Source organism: Parasteatoda tepidariorum, chromosome 4, assembly GCF_043381705.1.
Source record: "Parasteatoda tepidariorum isolate YZ-2023 chromosome 4, CAS_Ptep_4.0, whole genome shotgun sequence".
NCBI classification, from domain to species: Eukaryota; Metazoa; Arthropoda; class Arachnida; order Araneae; family Theridiidae; genus Parasteatoda; species Parasteatoda tepidariorum.
In genome coordinates, this window is record NC_092207.1 from 66,196,438 (window position 1) to 66,217,412 (window position 20,975).

General features: G+C 29.8%; 1 protein-coding gene across 3 annotated transcripts in view; it reads right to left on the bottom strand.

Moving 5' to 3' along the window:
- Positions 1 to 20,975, bottom strand: part of LOC107438242 (growth arrest-specific protein 2) — a 187,550-nt gene that overhangs the window by 84,895 nt on the left and 81,680 nt on the right. The window lies entirely within an intron of this gene.

Genomic DNA, 20,975 nt, shown 5'->3' on the forward strand with positions numbered 1-20,975 from the left:
ATCTCAAAGTTTCGAGCTGGAATGAATAACTTCAACGAGCACAGTGTCTCCAAAACAAAACAGATTTAGAAACAAGCTCCGAAAGACAGACAAGCGGCAGAGATAACTCTTAGTTTGACTAACTAACTCCACTGTACTCCGTTCCCCCTTTCATATAATTTTTTTATCGCATCTACAAAATTCTCGAATTGTCTCAAAGACGACAGAACGTCTAGGATTCCAGACCTCGCGAATGCCAGCCAGTCTCGAAAACTATCGCGACTGGCAGGTCAGAAAGGAACCAGTGATCGGGGCTCGCCCGTAACAGTATCACGTGAATTTGGTTTCAAAAATACAACCCTATTATAGTAAATGTTTTATCAGTATTCTGAGAAATACCGTGAGAAAAAAAAAGTAGGCATAAGGCAAATAAAAATATATAGTCTTAAAAAATAATAACCCGCATAATTTCTACTAAAATTTTTATTTTTGTCTGTATTATTTTGTAAATTCACTTTGTCTGAGCTCAAGGGGGGGGGGTTAAACCCCTAAACCCCCCCTTGCGTACGCCCCTGTCTGGGTCACATATATCTATAGAAAGGACGATGGTGACCCAGTTGTTAAGAGGCTGACTTTTGGAAAGCTTACTGGCAAATGAAAAAGGGGAACATCAAATACCAGTTGTATTGATTCTGCGGAAAAAGATCTATGGCTGTTTTTTGTAGGCTCCGTCGTAATATGGAATGGTGCTTTTTACTAATAATATGCTGTTTTTATAACAGCTGTGAGTCTGCAACTGTTACTCATGACTGTTAAGCCAAGTTTAACCTATCTGAAGTTTAACCTATCTAACCGCTGTCAACGCTTATTTTGAAAATGGTGCAAAACGTCAATATGGAGAAAAGCCACAGTTTTGTGAAAATTAAAGGCGTTTGCTTTCTAATTTTTTAATATTCAAAAACTTACTCCAATGTATACATCACATACACTAATAAAAATTTGCAAAAACTGAGAATAAGGCAGTGAGTTTGATAATTCTTACCTACGTGGAAAAATGTCGCCAAATTAGCGATTTTTAGCAAAAGTTTAATAGCTTTTAAAATATTTAAGTTATTAGTCTGTTTTAAAGACCAGATAATTCTTCGCGTCAAGATTATATATAATTAAAAATCATGGCATTGCTTCAAGTGTAAGGCACTTACACTATGACTTTTTTTATTTTTCTTAGCGACAGAGCTTCGAAAATCAGCGTTAAAATCATAAGCATCAATAGATGGAGAAATCTAGAGTTTGATAGCGCCAAATGTAAGCGACTTAGTGGGAGGATACTGGCCTATACTAAGCTGCTGTGCTGATTTAGGAAGGATAATACAAATAAGTGTTTTTAAATTTTGGACTCATTTCTCGTACTAGGTTCCAGAACATTAATGTCCCATTAGTCTTTTTGAGAGGAACATATGTTGTCCCATTAGCATCTGTCGGTAACGGATGGTAATAAAATAACAAACTTTCTAAAACATGTAGTTTTACAATAGCTGCTAACTATTCAAATAGGAGGAGAAAAGTTCAAGAGACTGTAATGTGCAAACATAACATTAAAGAGGGATCTATTTTGCCCAACAGTCTATTTGGAAAGTCTGACGGGACATATATGTCCAGTCAGGTTCCAAAGGGTAAAATGGAAAGGGTAAATAATAATAAATGAGCATTGTGCAGTTCATCTATCATATTCACACATTCATCAGGCATTACAAATACCCTGATCACTTAAGATTCTCTCCAGATCCGAGACGTTTTTGGCTCCAGTCAAAGACTCGACAACAAGATTTTAGCATGTCTCAATGCACGTTCTCCAAATACGGTTATATTTAATGTTAAAAAATATAGATTACTTTTATTTTTATAGGATTTGTTTAATGCAGACTTTTTATATAAAATAATAAAAATAATAATAATTATTATTATTTATTTTTTTTTTTTGCTATTGGTAGCCTGTAAAAATTATTTGCTAACTATGAGTTTATCTTGGGAACGTTTCTTTGTTAACAAACGTAGTATTGACAGCTTAATGAGTTGCTTTTTAGGCGAGGAAAATGAAGTACCTACAAAGAATATTAAAAAATATTTTAAATCAAGATATATTTTTTAACATTGCATTAAGGGTGTGGCAAAATTTGTCTGGGTGGAGACTCGCGTGATATTTGTTTTTCGTATGAAATATTAAATAAATTGCATTGACGACTATAAGATTCAGGGTTGTTTATATAAGAATGGCCTCATATAAAGGATCATTTTGAACATCAATAATATATAAGTTTCTATTTCAATAGAATTTGACCATTAAATTGCGTGAGAAAAAGAAATTAAAGACATTAGTTTGATTTCAGTTATTTTAAGCATTAGTAAATGCAGTATGGATAATGGATTCTACTACAGTACTAATTAATTGAAAATGTTATATAAGAATTTAAAAAGTGACAGTATATTTTTTATGATAACCGGCCAATAAAAAACAATATAAACTACATTGAAAGGCAGAAGTTACCATATCATTTAATTGGCAAATTAATGATCATCGACTGTCAATGATCGTCAGTTCAGTAGCGCTGATAAATACAGAAATACAAGGACAGAAATGAATAATGTATTCTACTATAATGTATGAATAATGTATTCTACTATAGTACTTAATAATAATTGAAAATATCATGTAAGTATTTTAAAAAGTGACAGTATATTTTTTTATGATAACCAGCTAATCCAAAACAATGATAAGCAAATTTTTATGTTGTTATCTATAAAACACTTATTAGATGGTAAAACACATCAAGGTTGATTATTTTTTCACGATTCATCCTTAAAAGGAAGCACAATAAAAATAAATATAATTAGCATCATAAATAGTTTCAAAACAATATGGCGACTTTGAACGTAATCCCTACACATGCCAACGTCATTCTTATATAACTAATTTTTCATCAAAAAAATATAGGATTTGATGAACAAGAGCTGATGTCGCTATACTATGCCAAACTCAAGGTCGAAACAATATGTTATTTTTTGCACCAAAAAAAAAAGGAAAAAAGAACTAAATTGTGATGAAAACTATGTTTGAAGTAAAACTAAAAGCGATTTAACGAAAGTGCTAATTAATAAAAAGAATAAAAAAATATCTCAGGATCTTCTAGCTATAAACATATCACTTGTTTACAACCGAAAATATAAAGCCATTGAGCGTTCTTAAATCTCTTCTTAGAGCAGATTTTATACTCTTATGTGCTAAATTATAGATTTTTTGAAGGTAAAAAAAATTGAATCTGCCAACAACTTACGAAATTGTTACTTACTGATATTTTGATAGCAGGAAACAAAACTTTAATTCTAAATATTGCCTCGCGCATGCTTTTTTTTAAATTTTATTTTTGTAATTTTATAAAAATAGAATATTTAGCGCTAGATGGTAGTACATAACCATGTAAGATTAATAAAATGCAAATTTATTTATCTATAATATTTACATAATAATATCATTTAATGTAATAATATCCAACACTAATTAATATATAATAATATCAAACATTGAAACTGAAATATGAAGATGTTAAAAGTTCTACGAAATAAATGAAGATTTTTTTCGATACATCACAACACTCTCAGAATGAAACTAATTTCGGACAATTCAGCAATCTATGAGAAGTATTTTGTTATTTTTGAGATTCATTTCGCCATGAAATCACGTGATTTGTGACGAAAGTTTATGTAAACATAAAAATTTTAAATACAAACTTAAATTTTGAATAATGCATCGGATTCTAATTTATATACCATATACTTTTTTAATTAAATGAGTTTTTAAATCTTTCCTTCCTATGCGAATTTCTTTCACACCTCGAAAGTTAAGTTGAACATGTTATTGAGGTTGAACTTTTTAAAATTAACTATACGGTATTAAGGTTCAGCATAAGCCGTAACATGGCTTAATTCAAAACCTTAGCTAGCATCAAATGAAGACGATGATATTGTTTAATTTAAAACCAATTGAACTAAGAGTATCAAAATTCTAGCTCAAACCAAAATTCTATACAATATATAATCGGTACTACGCTTCATGTAATCTTATTTTTAAACTTGACTGCGCCAGGAAATCTTTAAGTCTATTTACACACAAAATGAAAAGAGAATTTGAAGTCCATTTGGAAAAGAAGCCCACAACAAAGAGGTCAAGACAAGATTACAAAAAAACGGCGCATGACCTTAAATGCTTACTAATTCCGTCCGTACTTTATACGCTTGATCAGATAGCATCGAAAATTGGTGATTTTTAACCCCTTGCTGATCGCAATAACTTTTTCCGAACAATTCTAAACATAAATGATCAAGTCTTCAAATAGGGAAAACTTTTCATAGATGAAAAAAAAAAAATATATATACAATACACTTTTTTAAAAAAAATATCTAGGTCAATAACTTTTTTGAAAAAAAAATAATAGCCTAAAAGATAAGTTCGAAAGTTTATTTTAAAACTCAAACCTAGTATTATTACTTGAAATGATGAAAGAGGTTTTTATCCGGAGAACTGAAAGCTATCTTTTATTGTTAATGAAGGGCGTGCATTGCAATGAGATAAAAACTAAGCTGTATATTTGTAACTGTAATAGTGAGAAAAACTGTTGAAGCCTCGCAACAAAAGTTCGGTAAATGCGTGAAGAAAAAATATTTTTCTGTTTCGTTAATTTCGAGAAAAGAATTATCATTTCTGATGATTATTGGTTCTGAGATATAATCGGCAATGATAATAATAAAAAATTAAAGCATTTACTTTACTCTTCTCAGCTTCTTTCCTTCTTCTTAAAGAAAATTCTTTTCAGTATTACTTTTCTTAAAATCTGCATTTAGGACAAATAAATAAATAAAATACTGGCTTTGTTCACAAAATTTCTCATCTCTCATATTGCAGCATTTTATTCTCAAACTTATAACTAAACTGGGGTATTTCTTGAATTGAATTATATTTTTGAAGCATATGTTGTTTATTGCTATACGGAAAATTAAAAACAGAAAATAAAGGATTATTTTTTATTACTATAGATTAAATTTATATTCATATATCATATTGTTTTATTTTATAACCGTCGTTGAACAACCGACCCAATTTTAGATTTACGACTTCTAATGTCCAACTGCGAAGTCTTGTAATTTTGAACCCGATGCAGAAGACAAGGGAACTCCTGGATGAAGTATTAGAAGAAGTTTACCTTCGTGGAGGACTTTTTGTTGGAACTAACCAGCATTTGCGTTACACGTCGAAGAAAACCAATGAACGTCTCCCACGGTTAGCCTGACGGCAAGAGGACTCTAACCCATGATCCGTCTACCACTGAGGATATTCATCATGAGTATTATAGATGTCTATCGAATGTGATGTCATTATGAGTGTTAACAAATTTTATTTTGTTAGATATAAAACTTTTTATTCTTTTGTAAGCTAATTTAATAAGATGGTTTTTATAATCAGAAAATGTGATCTGTGAAAACCTTATTTTGTTGCTATATTTTTTTTAAAATCAATGTTACAAAATTCGAAAAAAAATTCTACTTGCAATCTTTTTCATCCAAGCTTTTTTTTTTATTGATTGTGTTAAAAACCTTGAATGTTAGATTTGCACACTTGCAAAAAACTTTAACTTTACACAAGGAACCTTTTAATAAAACTTTAACTTTACATAAGGAATGTGAATTCCCTGCGAATTTACTTTTGACTGTATATACGTTCTCACCTAGTGACATATTTAATTCAGCCATTTGAGTCGAAACTAAGTGATCGAAATGATGTTGAATTGCATATTTATACAAATGTTAATTCCTGCAATATTCTAATTATTATTCTGATGGTTTGTTGCATGTGTGATGATTCTATGGAAGCGGACATGCCATACCACATCCTTGTTGGGCAATTTTAGCAATGCCTGCCCTAAAGCAATACAGACATTGATAAAGAAAAAGTGGATAAGTCATACTTATGTAAGGCATGAATTATCCATAGATTTTTACAAATGTTGCACTAAAATAGAACCCAGAAGAAATTAAGATTAAATATACGATATAATTAAGGGAATTCCTAAACCAACACTGTGGTCAAAATGGTTTTCTTCTGATTGCGCAGTTAACTAGACAGAAATTTTGAAATCGGTTAGTAAGTAAAAACCCCTTTCAGATTTGAAATATGAGATTTATAAAATCGGTTTAAAAGAGAATGTTAATGTTATATTAATATTCCTCATTGGTAAGTTGACCACCATCATGCGAAAAATTAAAGTTTTTAGAAGAAAATATCAAAAAATTGCTACTATACCTTTTAAATTGTTATTACTCTTTAAATTTTCTGTTAGAAAATCTCTGCCAGAGATTTTTGCTCTCAGAAAATTGAATTGGAAAGACAAAGCTGAGAGTTTGCGAAGATTCTTTTAGAAACTTTACAACCAGTTTTTCAGTTTTCACGGGAAGAGGGTCAGCTTAGTTATTATTTATTTATTTAAAAAAAAACAATAGAATATAATTTTTTACAAAAAGGACGTTTGAATCGCCATCTTTTGCATTTGAGGATTACCATGTTTTGAAAAATTAAAAAAGTAGAAAATCGGTTCCTTCCAAGAATTATTACACAGTGAAGTTGGGGTGCGATGGGGAGAAAAAGGATCACTTTTCGCAAAATTTACTGTTTCTCAGAATCATTTTTCATGGACATAAATCAGCCCTCCCCCTTGATCTTCATTTCGTGTTTCTAATACACGCATTTCTAAAACTCGTGATGATTAACACAAATTTAAGTAGTTGTAGCTTCTCGTAGTTTGAAAATAAGTTTTTTTTAGTTTTTTTATTTAGTTAGATTTTATTAGTTCAACGGTAGGATGTATATTGTGTAATTGAATTCCATATTGTAACTGTTATACAACAAAACTATGTTTATTTATAATTATTATGTAGATACGTTGATATAAATGTTTTGCTAAAGTGTATTTTTTAACGAAAAATATAATTAATTTTAAAATCCTAATTTAGTGATAATACTGAGAGAAAAGTATAGTCAAAACTGCCAGAATATGGTAAAATTTATCCTGCTTCTTTATGGGAACACCAAAAAACACTTTATGGGAACACCAAAGCTCGGTAATTTTTACCGAAGTGCTTTGGTATTCATTTTGGTAAAATTAACTATAAAATATAGTTTCATAATATGAGAACTTACAAATTAAAATTCTAAATCTAGATTTTTTTGAATAAGTACCAAAAGTAAAGTAATAAAAAATATGCAAGCTTAAAATTTACTTTAAAATATGAAAACATAATAATATGTAAGAAAACTTCCTCATTTCCTAAAATACAAAAACAAAAAAAGCTAGAAAAGATACTAGTTTCCGACAACTTTAATAAACTAGTTTCTATAGCTGATTCATCACTATTTACGCCGCATTAAACTATTAAATCAGAATAAAAGTTGAAAGCCGGAAAAGCATCATTGTAATATATATTTATTAATAAATGTAAATTACATAGACACTGCTCTATTTTATAAATAGCTTAATTAAAAGTAATGGCTCTTAAATCGGACAGCCAGCTATTTTATTTTTCGCATCTTTCTTACAGTAATTCTTGTTGCATAACTCCAAAAAATATCTTATTTTTAATTTAATTATACTCGTATAATAGGNATATATACTTTTAAAGCCATAGATTTCAAAATTTTAAATATAAAAATTATACATTTCAATTTTAAACAAGTTTAAATCATCAGCATATAGCAATGAGATACGTGAACAAAGTATGAAAACATTCATTGCTAATATTTAAAAAATTATAATGTTTCAGCACTAAATGTAGAATGTTTTGTGATAGAGGGAGCGGTACAAAAATTAATAATATTTAAATTTTTTATTTTCACGATTTTTAAATATTTTTTTATAAGAAAGAAATAACTATATGAAACTTACGTATTGTTAAATTCAGCCTTTTTTTCCATTATTATTATATTCCATTCATTATATTAACTGCGCTAAATATACAAGCCACATAGCTGAAGACCGGCTTTTAATGCAGCTTAGTAAATTTGAATTTGACCCATAATTTCAAGATGAAACTTCACTTTGTGAAATGTTTTTAATGGAACTAACCTGGATTCGGTAAAAAATTTTAAATTCCTCCCATAGTTATCCAGACTATGTAGAGACTGAAAACTATAATACTTATTAGACCACAAGGAATATTATGCATTAATTACTTTTAGAAAACATATTAGAGCAGTTTCATACATAAACAGTTAACGTGCTAAGGCCTAAGATAACTCCTGATTCTTGTTCCGTGACACCCATATTCTGCATTATACCTTTTATTTATCTAATAATGTTTCTAAAGAGTCAAAAAATTCTCCTGAGTTCGATTTTTTTTTTCAAAGAATGATTACATTTACTGAGAAAAGTATTAAAATAAAAGTGACTGCCTGATAATAATACTTAAATGATAGTATTCGGTATAAGCGGACGTAAATCGAAAAGCCTTAATTGAAGTTTTTATACCTGATCAATCTCAGAGCGAATAGTTTCGTGACTAAATAAGCATAAGCTAGTCATAACGAAAACAAAATATGATCAAATATTGTGTGGATCTTGAATTATTTATTCGGTGAGGAATGTAAGCCATTTTTAGAGATTATTTTGCTGTATTTTTATTTAACTACTATAGCTTTGTCAAATATGATTAATAGTAATAATAATACTATATATATATGTATAAACATAATTTACCAAGTACCATTAAGCATTGTAGTAAAGTTGTAAAATTTCGATTTATTCACAGAGAAAAAAATTCTGTTAAATTTACCGTAATATATGGTTGTGACATTTCTGGTAAAAAACAATAACTCTGATTAATAAAACCAAAATAGACTGTAATATTTTTCTTTCATATGGTAAATGGTTTACTTGGAATTCTGATTTTTCAAAATTACATCGAAGAGCCATTACATTATGACCACCCTCCATCTATAACAATGGGCTCGCCCAGGTTTTCATGGTTTCTCGCCCAGGAACAATGTTTTCATGGGGCATATTAGGACTCATAATCCTCATAGAACAATCCCTGGCGTCTGTAAGCTATTTGAACATAGTAACAGACCAGGTTCACCCATTCATGGCAACAGTTTTTCCTGCGGGTGATGGTGTTTACCAATAGGATAATGCACCATGTCATAAGTGTCGAATCGTCATGGATTGGTTCGAGGAACATTCCAGTGACATTCAAGTCATGTCCTGGCCCCCAAATTCACATGACCTTAATCCAATAGAGCATTTGTGGTCCTACTTGGAAAACCAAATTCGTTCTGCCACGCTACCCCCTCGCAATGTTAGGGAATTGCAGGACCAGTTGGTGAGCGCATGGTACCAGATACCTCAGACTACTTATCAGCACCTTGTGGACGGCGGATGCTAGCAGTTTTGAGGGATAAAGGTGGTCCTACATGTTATTAGCAGAGTGGTCATAATGTAATGGCTCTTCCGTGTATAGTTCTTATTACCACATATTTAGTAAAAAATACCGAAAAGTATATTTAAGCAAATAAATGTTTTTTTATGCTATGCTCTAAGGTATCATGATAAAATTACCAAACTATACCAAATTTTATTGCATATTATAAAACTATATTTTGTTTTCAATCTATATTTTGTTAGTTACCAAAGCGCTTTGGTAAAAATTACTGAGCTTGGTGTTCCCATAGAGAAAGAAACACGGTAATATTTATCATTTTCTCGTAGCTTTGACTATACTTTTTTCTTCTCCGTGTAATAATTAAATTAAGATTTAACAATTAATTAAATTATGTTAAAAAGTCCAACTAAACAAAACATTTATCTTAACTCATATACATAATAATAATAATAATACACAACATATTTTCGTTGTCAAATAGTAGCAATAAGGAATTCATTTACACAATATATATCCTACGGTTGAATTAGTAAATTCAAATATTATCAATTGTAGCACATCTTTTCGAAAATTTTAAGCGTATGCATATTAATTATATCAAACGTTTATTTCATATAACTAAGAATTAAGTATGGTAAATCTTAATGATGTTTTGGAATTATTAAAAGTTATTGGAAACTACTAATAATAGTCTCAATTTTTATTAAATATAATATGGTATTTCATGGAATTTTGTAACAACGCTTTTTTGTAATTTTTATTCTGCGCTGTTAAAAATTGAAAGATATTCTAAATAAGCTGTTTGTTTGATCAACAACATTGTAAAAGTAATGTCATAGATTATTAACTTCATAGATAATTTAAATTTCTGATATAAATTTAAATATATATTAAAACAAGAACAAATGGCGTCAATTTTCGCAATGGTTCTTTACATGCATTGAATAATGATTCTTCATTCTTCAAGATAGATTTAATTTTAGAACAATAATCGAAACAGATGCAAAATCCTTTTTTATGCATAATTTTCGCCATTTAACACTTAGAATAACCTTCTCACAATTGTTTTCATAAATAATACAAAAACATTCAAAACACATAGTGAATCATAATTTCATCAAACTGCAAATCTAACAAACTAATTTGAATTCAACAAGCATTATCATGGGATTAAATAGTGGCCCATTTAACCTTGAGATGCGGATGTGATCTCATAAAAATTACTACCTTTTATATTAATCAAAAAAACGGATAAAAAAAACCATAATTGTTTCACTATTAAATGTAAATAGCAGAAAAGCAATAATTTGTTGAATGGTCACGAAAAGAATAATGAAGGTTTTTCGGAAATTAAACCATTTGTGATTCAATAATAATTCTATCAAAAAAACATAAATATCAATTTGGAATAATGGAGTTTTCACCTTAGACAAGCTACTTGACAGGATTTAATATAAATAATATCTTTTTTTTTATTCCCGATCTGAGATGAGGTCGAGGAAGGAATTAATGATTTATAATGTTGTCAATGTGAGTATGAAAACCTATTAGCTTTTGTGTATCATTATTTTCTTTTGGTAGCCCAAAGTAATTGATTTCATTGGGTATTTTCTTATTATATCACTTATTATCTAACTTATTAATGAGTTATTTTTTATGTTTTGTTTTCATTTATTTATTTTTTCAAATTAATTTGAGAACATTCTTCATGATTGAATACAAAATTAGCCTTAAAGATTTACTATTTTTATTTAATTTATGAGTGAATATTTGAAAGCGTGTTTTATTTCGAAGACTTCAATTTGATTGTAATCCGGTAAAAAAGAAATCAAAAGTAAGCTAATTAAGAAAACTAAGTACAGAAAACTAACTACTAATTTTAATCACATTTCTAAGGAAATTATTAAACTTAATCTTGATCTTTGAGATCTCAGAAATTATTCAACCATTTTTTGTTCATTTTTTATAAAATACTGAAGCTAAAAAATGTAAAACAATTTTAAAATCGTAATAATAATACTAAATTTATCCAAAAAAAGATATAAAAAAAGTAAATCTTTTTGAATTGCTTCCTATTTAATAGAGGTAGAATTTCATATGAGACTTATTCTATGCATCTTTTTTTCGATTTGTTCTGCTCGAATTGAATTTATTATGATAATACTACTCAGTTGCTGTGTAATAAATTTTAAATATGGTATTATCGTAGTTATTTGAATATGTACATTTTCATTATGTTATTATACAATTATATTTATTACATTGTAAATATGTATATTTTTTTCTCTTATCATTAAAAATATAATTACAATCACATAATACGTAAGTATTATGTAATTGTAATTATATTTTTCAATGCCGATATGAAAGCTTTTATTTCGTTATTAGTTTAAAATTGTAGTTATTTTATTGTAACTAGATATAATTTTATTAAAAATTATTACGCTATTGTAATTACCACAGTGCGAAAAAAGGACACCACCTTATAACTTTTGATCAAATGAACGGTACTTGAATTATTATAACTAATAATATGTTAATAATTTGAGCACACGATGTTTTAAGTTACGGAATCAGTATTGTTGGTATATTCAAAAGTAGTGTTTTTTTTAAAAATTTTATTGTATTGAATTCGTCATTTTCGACAAGGATTTGGATTCTTGACCTTCAAAATATGGAAAATAAAAGCCAACTGAAAAATATAGTGCCGATAGTTTTAGCAGAAGTGCAGACGAAAGGTTTGGACCCTTTATTGCTAGTTTAGTTTTTTGAGTACTATTCCGGATATTTACATTATGGTATTATTATGCTACGATACGGAAGAAGATTGGATTAAATAAATTTGTCACTAGCTTGAATGGCTGAAAAAGTTCAAACATTTCATACGAGAACGACTAACAACTCTAAGAATGCTCTATAGGTGTCAGTTACAATGAAGAAAATACACAAAAAAAAATAAAAATAAATAAAAATAAGAAGGAAGTTTATCAAGTGGCCACCAGCTACGATCTCACGAAAAAACTTCGCTGCAAAATACAACTCGAAATTATGAAGGCCATATCAACGATGAAAAGAAACGTGTGTAAAAACAATTCTCGAGAGCTGCTCTGGTCGGAACAAGAAATAAGAAAAAGAAAGCGACATCATATCCATTGAAAGGAAAAAAAGTCTTAATCGTTCGTCATTGAAGAGGTTAAGAAGCAAGTTTCTTGAACTTGAGAAATGCGGTTGTTATGAAAAGAAGTAAAATGGTGCAAGTTCATGTAAGATTAATGACAGAAATTGTGACTGTTAATTGAAATGATACGCGGTGCTCTTTTTTTACAATATTTAAATAAATAAATAAATATAAAAATAGTAATCGCGGCATTTCGATTCTCACAGACGGTGATTTTCAACTCAAATTCAATGTAGACCGAATTTGATTATTATTCACTGTGAGAATTTTAATGAGTTTAAGAAATGCGGTTGGTAAGTATAAATGAAGATAAAAATAATCACGGCAAATTCAATTCTCTCTGACGGTGATTTTTAATTCAAATTCAATGCTGACGAAATTTGATTATCTTTCTTTGTCAGAATTTTTACGAATGGGTTATGAATTTAAGAAATGAGATTAAGAAGAAAAGCAAAATTGCTTTTTTTTTTAAAGAAGCATTTTTTAAAACAATCTTTTGGGAAATTAATGATGAAAATTGTATTTTATACTGTAGCAACTGTTTTGAAAAGTAAATGTTTTTTTTCTTTCATGTCTACGCAAATATTTCTTACAATATTAGAAAAATGCTGTGAATATAAAAATTAAAACTGAATGTTTATCCTCATAATCGTATGTTTATTATGCATACATTTTAAAGATATCTATAAAATGTACTAATTCCATCAGCTAAAGAGTTCCATTTTTTATTTTAAACATGAGTCCAGAAATTGTAGCATTAGAGTAAGTTTTTAATTATTTAAAATTTAGACCACAAATGCTTTTCATTTTTACAAAAGCGTAGCTTTTCTTCATATTGACGTTTTGCGCCACTTTTGAAATAAGCATAGACAGCACTGGCTTTAGATAGGCTAAACCCAACAGTCATGAGTAAGAGTTGCAAACTCACAACAGTTATAAATGTAGCATATTATTCGTAAAAAAGCATAATTTCATATTACGATGGAGCCTTCTATCAGCAGACTTAAGAAGAAAACTGTACTCGTTGGTCAAAAGAGACTGAGTTATTCTTTTCTTTTGGAAAATGATTTGATTAAAAAATTTTCATGGATACAATATAATTAGCCGAAGTTAGATTCATTAGAAATTCTTAAAAGACTCTTCAGTGACATAAATTGTATTGTGAAGCTTACAAGTATTGTCTATATTTTGTTGCCTAATTGTTTTAATTGCTCAAGTAGTTACGTAATTAGGTAGATGTTATAATAGTCGGCTTTAGCTTCTTGATAATCGATTCATTTGATTGAGGATAATACACTTTTTGAAGAGGGCCGGGATAGATTCGTTAGCAGGACGCTAGGCTCATGTTCGTCCGAGCCGGAATTCGAATCCCACCGGCCAGCCGAAGAATTCCCTTGTATTATATGATGACTAACTTCTTTAAGTTCCCATAATAAATCAATACTTCCTGGGGGTACTGAATTGAAGATTGGTTGTTCTCTGGTTCAGGTCAAAATTACAATCTGTGGAGGAATGAAAGGAATATGACTATGTCCTACCTGTGAAAACGGGCTGCAGTGTGTGTGTGGCTGAAGTCGTATTCTTGGCCATATATGGAGCAACAAAAAAGCAAGAAACGCACCCTCTGCCTTAAAAATTAGCTTGATTTCAAACAGGATTGTTGATATTGGCAAGTGGCATAAGTAACAACAACAGCACATTTATTGAAAAGTTTTGAGTTCTATCCTAAATCCTATCAAATATTTGGAGCTACATTCCACTGCAATTGGATGTTGGTATAGAAGTTAAGAAGTGATACCGCTTTAAGATTGGGTACCACTCTAAGTTTTTTCCGATCAATTTTTCGAATCGATTATTATTATTTTGCATTTACAATTGCTTAAAGCTTATAGTGTGTGTAAAATAATATTTAAAAAAATTGATGTAAAAAAAAGTTGCAACCGTCAATGCAGAGCTACGTTTGTTCATGCAGCACACATACGTGTACTGCAAATTTGATCTCGTTCAATTTTTTTTATGCAAAATGGCAAAACTTAACTTTTGGGACTGTTGATAGATAAAAAAAAACATAAGTTGCACTGTATAGAATGCTATGATTGGAAATCGCAAAAAAAAAAAAAAAAATTGGAAATCAAATGAAATAGATCCAGTTTTATCGGTGAATCGAGGATACCAGTATGGTTTTCTGAAAAACGCAATTGGATCACATTCACTGAATGTTACATTATTTTGCATAAAGGGCTGCTTTAGAGGGAAAAAAGCACTTTAACACATTGCTTTAAATAATATGATTTTAAAAAATGAGTAAAAAAGAGGAAAACCTCAGTTTGTTAGTGTTGTTACCCCTTTAAGCCGATTACATTATCTGACTAGAATACACGAGTTACATTGAGGGCGGTGAGCATTTGCGGCCTCTGGGCAACGAATTAAATGTAAGCTACACTCATTAAATTGCAGCGAACTTATAGATCTAACAAATTGTTTGAAACAAAATCTGTAAGGGAATCTAAAGTAATCAAAATTAATTAATCGAATTATCTTAATTGAAATTAATTGAATAAACTTTTGAAAACTACTAATGTTTAGATGTTATGCTTTTAAAACATAGTTTCTGAAAACGTTTATATATAAAAGCATTTTTTCCTGCAATTTTTCATAGTTTCATGTTAGTGGCTTAAAGAGTAAAAACAAGAGGCTTAAAAAGTAAGAGGGGAGGGGAGAAAAAATTAGATTTCGGTAAAAAAAACTATTTTACATGTCTCAAAATTTATCATTCACATTCGAATGACAGATACATACACCACTTTTCTACCAAGCGATGATTAAATGAATGTAATTGCAAAGAAAGGGAAGCCGGTTTGAGAGTAATTGCCTTGCCTTATCCAATTTACCACCATATCTTCTTTCTTACTTTCATGAGAATATTCTCTCTAAGACGAATATTATTCTGTTTCTTTTATTCACTCAAGACGATAACCCTTCTCTTACTTGACCGTTAATTACGCAAGCAATTCTCCAACTTTTTAAAACATCAGCTGATATATGAACCGTTTTATGAAGCTGCTGTTTCGTAGAGAATGGACGCATTCACTTTAAAGACAACGTGTATTAGAGAGAATTACATTCACGTTATATCACACCCGATTCCGTACTGTGTAGTTACATACTCAAAACAACCTCGGGTTTCTACCTAGTTGGAGCAGAATCTATGCGCAGGGCTTGCAGGATGCTACGTGATTGTTTGTAATCTCCTTCTTTACTATACTAACTGACTTTTAGTATATTTGCTTCTGTCAATGACCGAGATCTGGAGAATACCAAGTTTCATCGGTGAAAGTCAACAAGCACATTGTCACCTTTGTGAATGTCTGAAATTTTTATTATACCGGATTTGATATAAATTTATTCTGTGATATTTTAATACTTATTCGGATTAGGAAATTCATCATATTTATTCAGAGAGATTAGGAAATACATCAGTGTTAGGAATAACGGGCAGTTGAACTTGACCTTGAAGAAACAATGGTGGATACCAGGCAAAGACACTTACTCGATCTAGCATGTATTTCGTATATTTACCAAAGTGACTATGTGATTGTTGACATTTAGCGGTGAAAGTCGACAATCACCAATTTCGATCTTTCATAGTAGCATATTCACTATAGGGTCAGTTGATTGGTTCTCACTCAAATATACAATTACACCAAATGCACGCATTGCGTGAAGAAAAAAATGGACTCATAGTGGTAGGTAAATTCAACAGAAAATTTTATTAGATTAGTTGATGTTGTAGAGGCTTATTCTTCAAGGACCAGGGGATCGTGAGTCCTCAAAAAGTCATATACAATAAGAGTCGATTAATTTTTAGTGTATGCTCTGTTCTATGTATATTATACGAACAAATTATAAGAGAATGTGAATGAATAAAATATGAACGTAACTTCTTATAAACGAATGTCTTTTAATGAATTCTATTGTCTAAGATGAATCTAGAAATGAAGAAAATTTGCTACCAATAGCGATATATATATATATATATATATATGGCTCTAGTTATTTCTAAGTGGCCTTTGTATGTACAAATAGCGTTTAAAGCAAAATATAAAATTTTTTAGGAGTTTATAGATGTACTGAGGAAAAACGAAATATTGTACCTAAAATTTTTATAATGTTAATGAATGAATTGCAAATCGAAGGTGGAATATCAAAAGCCTCGTTCGACAGAGACTCTAGAAATTTGAGAACTCTAGTTTGTCAGAAAGTGGGTAGAGTTTTCATTGAAGATTAATTCCCTCTGTCATTAATATAGAAAGAAATTTTGTTTGCACTGTTCAGGAAATGATTTATACATGTATTGCCTTCAGATAAGGCTTGACCCATACTGTCAGGGAACTTTGATTGACGATAAATTTCAATTGGCGAGAAAATGGTGCGGAATTCTTAGAAAGAAAATTCTGAAACGGCACGAGAATGACTGAAACTTCTTCTCTCTTAGACGCAAAAGAGGGATAATAAAACCGTATTTATAATTAAGATTGGATTAAACATAAAATTTAACTGAGTCTAATTCATTTATGGCATGCCGAATCAAATAACAGAGCTGCGTATTCCAGGTAATAGAATAAAAGGGTGCTAGAATATATGCCTCACGCACGCACACACGAAAAAGAAAGAGTGGAAAAAAGAGGAGAAATAAATAAGAAAGATTGCTCTTTAGAGAGTACATCAGGATTGTGGGATTAAAAAATATAAACTCTTTGTAAGAAGGAAAAATTAAGAACAATAACACCAGTAAAAGAGGCAAATTATGTGATTGCAAACCAATGATCTCTAGTCAATAATGTCTAGGTGATTTATTTACGTCAAATGAAATCTTAAACAGATAGTGCAAGTTATTCAAATGCAGTCACTGATGCAGATAAATAATAGCACGTTGCGTGCATTTTAGGGAGATTGAAAGTGATAGTTAACCCTTAATCTCAGCCACATAATAGAGACAGGTCTTACAGCAGAAAAATTGATAGAGATGGAGTTGTTTTATTACTGTGATCTGAATTAATGGATTGTACAATAGTTAAGTCTTTCATATTGCATTAAAAATAGTACAGAAAGGTAAAAGTGAAAAAACAAATGCAAGGAATTACGAGTTATTCTGAATAGGTGTTTACCAGACAGACAGACACTTGAATACCATGGATGTGTTCTTGAACGTAAAAATGGTCAGCCATATTTCTTTCCATATTATTATTTTATTTTGAGGAAGGAGGGGCTTATTCCACTTTTCAAAAAGAATAAACCTTAAAAATTTAGTTATTTTTATGCCCTACAGTTCTAAAATTTCAACTTTTCGTTTTACTTCAAAACAATTACTTTTTGTTATACGATTGTAAGTAAATAGCCTTATTATATTTGAATATTTTGTTACATGATATAATTGTATTTATATATGCTAAAATACATCTTAAAATTAAATTTATAGATTTTTATTTCCCCCCCCCAAATATTTGAATTCATATTTTAAAAATTATTTTGATTTTGTTTTACTTAAAATATTCCGGAATTAACAAACTTTGTCTATTTTCGGGGATGCACTCTTGGTTTAAAAAATCATGTACTCAATGAAACTTTAAAAACGCGAGCAAAGAAACAACTATAAGTGACTTCTTTGTCAAATTTACAGTATTCATATAGAAAAAAAGCGCAAAATGTGAACTCGCTGACTATTTTGTATGTATAGTTAAGTTTAGTTTTCACAGGTATTTAAAGAAAATGGGTACATCTCGAAATGCGTGCTTAAGAAAATAGAAATGTGTATTTAAAAAAAATGGACAAAGCAAAATATGTCCTTTTTAATCCGCACCCTAATTTTAAAAATGTAACAAGAAATTTTGTGCTTACTTTTACTTACTACTTACACATTAAACATAGTCATTACGGGTCAAGTCCCCGATTTCGGGGTGGATATTACAGATGTAACTTTTCAGGTGATTTCTTCGTTTTCAGAACTTTAAACGATAAACTGACTTTCACAAATATAAATTCCAACAATGTAAATTTACTACTAACATTATAAATTTATTATATACATACTGCCTATATACATATACATACTACCTATATACATATACATACTACCTATATACATATACATACTACTTACTATTATATGCATACTACTGTCACATACTACCATTATAAATTTATGGGACCCATTGCAATCTCGTCAAACAGCTGTCGGCTTTTGAAATCTTTTTTTTAAAAAACTAATTCAATAAAATGTACTAAGTGATTCTTACAAATTGATGATACCACATTGCGAATTTATTTGGATTCTTTAAGTTTATTCTTTAGAAAAAAAAAAAGCCACAAGCATAAAAGAAGTTTGACGAACTGTCTTTTGATAAGTCTTTTCCTAAATAGATAAGTCCAGTTCCTTGAACAACATCTTTCGAGCTAAAAATCCCACCTATGATATGTAGTTTAATAGCATTTTATTAAATGCTTCTGAGACATGTCAATAAAAATTTTCTTTAGTTTTGGGATCGAGTTCACTAAATATATTAGCTTGTTGAACAATACTTTTATTATAACTATTACTATCAAAAATGAATAGAAATTGTCTGATTCCATTTATGATCACTAAAATTAACTGTATAAAAAGGTGTAATTATACTCGAAAAAGTATTGAACGGCTGTCAAAAAAATAGAGTAAGCAGCAGTTTTGCAAGTTTCGATGTGCTTAAAAATATCGGTGCCAGCTGGTTGAACTGTGATATCGAGTAAGTTTTGAGTAATCAACCGTGGTCAACGCTCAAGCATTACAGCATTTTTTACACTTGATTATACGATCTTCACACCTTACTGCAGTTGCAAAAATTCCACATTGCGTTATGCAAAGCGATAAGATTATACAACTCTTATGAAAACTATTTAATTTTATTTTGTCTAAAAATTGTTTTCAAAAAGTTCCATTTTTGAAAAGTGGTTTGATAACTGATGAATGAGACGTAAAAACTTGATGATTTCCAGAGCTTCTCAAACGGCTCTTGTTTACGTTGATATAACTCATTTATTACTTTGATACATCTTTTTCAAACTCATCCTATTAATTCTTCCAAAATTATCTGTTACCATAAGAGTAAAAACACTGTGTTAAGGGATGAATGAACGGCTGACATCGCGTGAGAAAAGCAAGGAACAATGCAACAAATTATGAAGTGTCATCGTAGATGAGATCTGCGTTAGCTTAACACCAATGATCACTTGATATCTCGATTACTTTTATTAACCTGCTACTTGTAGCAATCACGGCGATTGTTCTTATTGAAGATGATATGTTTGGAATATCTTTCCTTGTCTCCAGCAATCAGTATATTTAGACAATAAGGGACAAGACGTGTCATCGATTCAATCTGAGGTAGTGAGGTGCGGCTTTATTCTGAAAATTAGTCATCACACGAAAAAATAGTCCCAGCAAAGAATTCAACTCATAAAATGCTAGATGAATATTCAACCAGCAATGAACCAGTTAACTAGGTAACGGATCTGATTTTCTTCCGGGGTTTTATCAACACTAAGCAAATGACTCAATAATTACTCTAATAATTTTTTGTTCAGTACAGAAGATCTGCGACGATTACTTCGATATAAGAAAAATATTTTGAAAATAATAGTTTGTAAAATGCTTAAGTTACAATTAGATGAAATAATGATAGAAGTTAAGTATGGCGAATTAAGCGTCGTCAGAAAAAAAGGTTTTTTTAATACGAATTTTTAACTCATGTGTAATTATATAAACACAATATCGTTATTTACTAGATAACTAATTTATAATTTAAAATATATTTTGTTTCATTTTAATATTTGAAATATATTAATTTGAAATTCCATTAAACACTGTTATTTAATTCTTAGGCTCTAACTATTTTTAAAAAATTTTCAAAGTTATTATAATAACTTCGAAAAAAGTTTTTTAAGTAATTAAAACTTTTAAATTTGGTAACTAGGCTTTTAAAAAATTTTTGCTGCTCAGTAAATCGGGAAATTGTATCCATATAACTATCCATAGGATAATTATAGGGGAAGATCATTTTGGACTGAGAAGTAATTCGAAATAAGCGAATTTTAATGAATCATTTGACAGTCAGCACTAGTTCATAAATCAGTTTTTTATTCAAAAATGTAGCTGATAGGGTCAAACAGCCAGCCGCAGCTTTCAGGTTCGTTAATTACAATGTGGACAGTAAGACAGGTTAGGCAGTTGTAGGTTTTTCTTAGTATTTTTTTCCTGTCAATAGCATGTTATTTACCATTGAAAACCTGAAAAATTAATTTATTC